The following is a 6,315-nucleotide window of genomic DNA, read 5'->3' as shown; positions in this document are numbered from 1 at the left end:
GATAGGATAGGATAGAGGATAGGATATGATTGGGGATAGGGTAGGATAGAGGATAGGACAGGATAGAGGATAGGATAGGATTGGGGATAAGATAGGATAGAGGATGGGATAGGATAGAGAATAGGATAGGATAGATGATATTATAGGATAGAGGATACGATATTATAGAGGACAGGATAGCATAGAAGATACTATAGGATAGATCATATTATAGGAAAGAGGATAGGATTTGATAGATGATACGATATTATAGAGGATAGGATAGGATAGAGGATAGGATAGGATAGAGGATAGAATAGGATTGAGGATAAGATAGGATAGTGGATAGGATAGGATAGAGGATAGGAAAGGATAGAGGATAGGATAGGATAGAGGATAGGATAAGATAGAGGATAGGATAGGATAGTGGATAGGATAGAGGATAGGGTAGAATTTGGATAGAATACAGGATAGGATAGGATAGAGGATAGGATAGGATAGAGAATAGGATATTATAGAGGATATTATAGGGTAGAGGATAGGATACGATAGAGGATAGGATAGGATAGAGAATACGATAGGATAGAGGATATTATAGGGTAGAAGATAGGATAGGATAGAGGATACGATATGATAGAGGATAGGATAGAGGATAGGATATAATGCAGTATAGGATAGGATTGAGGATATGATAGGATAGAGGATAGGATAGGGGATAGGATAGAATAAAGGATAGGATAGGATAGAGGGTAGGAAAGGATAGAGTAAAGGATAGGATAGAGAATAGGATAGGATAGAGGATAGGATAGGTTTGAGGATAGGATAGGATAGAGGATAGGATAGAGGATAGGATAAGAGGATAGGATAGGATCGGATAGAGGATGGGATAGGGGATTGGATAGGATAGAGGACAGGATAGGATAGAGGGTAGGGTAGGATAGAAAATAGGATAGAACAGAGAATAGGATAGGATAGATGATACGATAGGATAGAGGATACGATAGGATAGAGGATAGGATAGGATAGAGGATACGATAGGGGATAGGATGGGGGATTGGATAGGATACAGGACAGGATAGGATAGAGGATACGATAGGATAGAGGATAGGATAGGATAGAGGATACGATAGGGGATAGGATGGGGGATTGAATAGGATACAGGACAGGATAGGATAGAGGATAGGATAGGGGATTGGATAGGGTAGAGGATACGATAGTATAGAGGATTGGATAGGATAGAGGATAGGATAGGATAGGATAGGGGATATTGTAGGATATAGGATAGGATACGATAGGGGATAGGATACGATAGAGGATGGGATAGGATAGAGCATAGGATAGGATAGAGGACAGGATAGGATAGAGGATAGGATAGGATAGAGTATAGGATAGGACAGAGGATACGATAGAGGATTGGATAGGATAGAGGATAGGATAGGATAGAGGATAGTATAGGATAGAGTATAGGATAGGATAGAGGACAGGATAGGATAGAGGATAGGATAGGATAGAGGATAGGATAGGACAGAGGGTAGGATAGGATAGAAAATAGGATAGGACAGAGGATAGGATAGGATCAAATATAGGATAGGATAGAGGATAGGATGGGGGATTGGATAGGATACAGGATAGGATAGGATACAGGATAGGATAGGGGATTGGATAGGATAGAGGATAGTATAGGATAGAGGATAGGATAGGATAGAGGATAGGATATAATAGAGGATAGGATCGGATAGAGGATAGGATAGGGGATTGGATAGGTCAGAGGATATGAGACGATAGAGGATCGGATAGGGGATTGGATACGATAGAGGACAGGAGACGATAGAGGATAGGATAGGATAGAGGATAGGAGACGATAGAGGATAGGATAGGGGATTGGATAGGATAAAGGATAGGATGGATAATAGGATAGGATAGAGGATAGGATAGGATAGAGGATAGAGTATATGATTGAGGATAGAGCATAGGATGGAGGATAGGATAGGATAGCGGGTAGGATAGGATAGAGTATAGAATAGGATAGAGGATAGGATAGGATATAGGTTAGGATAGGATTGAGGATAGGATAGGATACAAGAGAGGATAGGATAGAGGATAGGATAGGATCGAGGAAAGGATAGGATAGAGGATAGGATAGGATAGAGGATAGGATAGGATAGAGGATAGGATAGGATGGAGGACAGGAGACGATAGAGGAGAGAGGATAGGATAGAGGATAGGATAGGATACAGGATAGGATAGGATAGAGGATAGGATAGACCATAGGATCGGATAGAGGATAGGATAGGGGATTGGATGGGATAGAGGACAGGAGACGGTAGAGGATAGGATAGGATAGAGGATAGGGGACGATAGAGGATAGGATAGGGGATTGGATAGGATAGAGGATAGGATAGGATAGAGGATAGGATAGGATAGTGTATAGGATATAGGATTGGATTGGATAGAGGATAGGATACGATAGAGGATAGGATAGGGTAGGATAGAGAATAGGATAGCATGGATGTCATTATAGGATAGAGGACAGGATAGGATAGAGGATACGATATTATAGAGGATAGGATAGGATAGAGGATAGGATCGAATAGACGATAGGATAGGGGATTGGATAGAGCATAGGATCGGATAGAGGATAGGATAGGGGATTGGATAGGATAGAGGATAGTATAGGATAGAGGATAGGATAGGATAGAGGATTGGATATAATAGAGGATAGGATCGGATAGAGGATAGGATATTATAGAGGATATTATAGGGTAGAGGATAGGATAGGATAGAGGATACGATAGGATAGAGGATAGGATAGGATAGAGGATACGATAGGATGGAGGACAGGAGACGATAGAGGAGAGAGGATAGGATAGAGGATAGGATAGGATACAGGATAGGATAGGATAGAGGATAGGATAGACCATAGGATCGGATAGAGGATAGGATAGGGGATTGGATAGGATAGAGGACAGGAGACGGTAGAGGATAGGATAGGATAGAGGATAGGGGACGATAGAGGATAGGATAGGGGATTGGATAGGATAGAGGATAGGATAGGATAGAGGATAGGATAGGATAGTGTATAGGATATAGGATTGGATTGGATAGAGGATAGGATACGATAGAGGATAGGATAGGGTAGGATAGAGAATAGGATAGCATGGATGTCATTATAGGATAGAGGACAGGATAGGATAGAGGATACGATATTATAGAGGATAGGATAGGATAGAGGATAGGATCGAATAGACGATAGGATAGGGGATTGGATAGAGCATAGGATCGGATAGAGGATAGGATAGGGGATTGGATAGGATAGAGGATAGTATAGGATAGAGGATAGGATAGGATAGAGGATTGGATATAATAGAGGATAGGATCGGATAGAGGATAGGATATTATAGAGGATATTATAGGGTAGAGGATAGGATAGGATAGAGGATACGATAGGATAGAGGATAGGATAGGATAGAGGATACGATAGGGGAGAGGATGGGGGATTGGATAGGATACAGGACAGGATAGGATAGAGGATGCGATAGGGGATTGGATAGGGTAGAGGATACGATAGTATAGAGGATTGGATAGGATAGAGGATAGGATAGGATAGGATAGGGGATATTGTAGGATATAGGATAGGATACGATAGAGGATAGGATACGATAGAGGATGGGATAGGATAGAGGATGGGATAGGATAGAAAATAGGATAAAACAGAGGATAGGATAGGATAGATGATAGGATAGGTTAGAGGATCGGATAGGATAGGGTATAGGGTAGGATTGAGGATAGGTTAGGATAGAGGATAGGATACAGGATACGATAGTGGATTGGATAGGATTAAGGATTGGATAGAATAGAGGATATTATAGGATAGAGGATAGGATAAGATAGAGGATAGTATAGGATAGAGTATAGGATAGGATAGAGGACAGGATAGGATAGAGGATAGGATAGGATAGAGGATAGGATAGGACAGAGGGTAGGATAGGATAGAAAATAGGATAGGACAGAGGATAGGATAGGATCAAATATATTATAGGATAGAGGATAGGATGGGGGATTGGATAGGATACAGGATAGGATAGGATAGAGGATAGGATAGGGGATTGGATAGGATAGAGGATAGGATTGGATAGGGGATATAACAGGACAGAGGATAGGATAGGATACAGGATAGGTTAGGATAGAGGATTGGATAGAATAGTGGATATTAGAGGCTAGAGGATAGGATAGGATAGAGGATAGTATAGGGTAGAGTATAGGATAGGATAGAGGATGGGATAGGATAGAGGATACTATAGGATAGAGGATAGGATAGGATAGAGGATATTATAGGATAGAGGATAGTATAGAATAGAGGATAGGATAGGATAGAGGATAGGATGGGGGATTGGATAGGATACAGGATAGGATAGGATAGGGGATATAACAGGATAGAGGATAGGATAGGATACAGGATAGGTTAGGATAGAGGATTGGATAGAATAGTGGATATTAGAGGCTAGAGGATAGGATAGGATAGAGGATAGTATAGGGTAGAGTATAGTATAGGATAGAGGATGTGATAGGATAGAGGATACTATAGGATAGAGGATACGACAGGATAGAGGATAGGATAGGATAGAGGATAGGATAGTATATATGATATTATAGGATAGAGAATAGGATATGATAGAGTATACGGTTATTATAGAGGATACGATAGGATAAAGGATAGGATAGGATAGAGGATACGATAGGATAGAGGATAGGATAGGATAGAGGATACGATAGAGGATTGGATAGGATAGAGGATAGGATAGGATAGAGGATAGGATTGAGGATAGAGCATAGGATAGAGGATAGGATAGGATAGAGGATAGGATAGGATAGAGGATAGGATAGGATAGAGGATAGGATAGGATAGATGATAGGATAGGATAGAGTATAGGATAGGATAGAGGATAGGATAGGATAGAGGATGGGAAAGGATAGAGGACAGGATAGGATAGAGGATAGGATAGATCATAGGATAGGATAGAGGATAGGATAGGATAGGGGATGGGATAGGATAGAGGATAGGATACGATAGAGGATAGGATATTATAGAGGATAGGATAGGATACAGTATAGGATATAATAGAGGATAGGATAGGATTGTGGATAGCATAGTATAGAGGATAGGATACGATAGAGGATAGTATAGTATAGAGGATAGGATAGGATACAGGATAGGATAGGATAGAAGATAGGATGGGATTGGGTATAGGGTAGGATAGAGGATAGGACAGGATAGAGGATAGGACAGGGATTTTGATAGAATAGTGGATAGGATACGATAGACGATAGGATAGGACAGAGGATAGGATAGGATAGAGAATAGGATAGGATAGATAATATTATAGGAAAGAGGATAGGATATGATAGAGGATACGATATTATAGAGGATAGGATAATATAGAGGATAGGATAGGATAGAGGATAGGATAGGATAGAGGATAGGATAGGATAGATGATAGGATATGATAGAGGATAGGATAGGATAGATGATATTATAGGAAAGAGGATAGGATATGATAGAGGAGAGGATAGGATAGAGGATAGGATAGTATTGAGGATAGGATAGGATAGAGGATAGGATAAGATACAGGATAGAATAGGATTGAGGATAAGATAGGATAGAGGATAGGATAGGATAGAGAATAGGATAGCGGATTGGATAGGATAGACGATAGGATAGGATTGAGGATAGGATAGGAAAGAGGATAGGATAGTAAAGAGGATAGGATAGGATAGAGGATAGGATAGGATAGAGGATAGGATAGGATAGAGAATAGAATAGGATTGAGGATAAGATAGGATAGAGGATAGGATAGGGTAGAGAATAGGATAGGATAGATGATATTATGGGATAGAGGATAGGATACGATAGAGGATACGATATTGTAGAGGATATGATAGGATAGATGATATTATAGGATAGAGGATACGATATTATAGAGGATAGGATAGGATAGAGGATAGAATAGGATAGATGATATTATAGGAAAGAGGATAGGATATGATAGAGGATAGGATAGGATAGAGGATAGGATAGGATAGAGGATAGGATAGGATTGGGGATAGGGTAGGATAGAGGATAGGACAGGATAGAGGATAGGACAGGGATTTTGATAGAATAGTGGACAGGATACGATAGACGATAGGATAGGACAGAGGATAGGATAGGATAGAGAATAGGATAGGATAGATAATATTATAGGAAAGAGGATAGGATATGATAGAGGATACGATATTATAGAGGATAGGATAATATAGAGGATAGGATAGGATAGAGGATAGGATAGGATAGAGGAT

This window comes from Halictus rubicundus, unplaced genomic scaffold, assembly GCF_050948215.1.
Source record: "Halictus rubicundus isolate RS-2024b unplaced genomic scaffold, iyHalRubi1_principal scaffold0246, whole genome shotgun sequence".
NCBI lineage: Eukaryota > Metazoa > Arthropoda > Insecta > Hymenoptera > Halictidae > Halictus > Halictus rubicundus.
The sequence above is the reverse complement of the archived record's forward strand: the minus strand, read 5'-3'. Positions refer to the sequence as shown.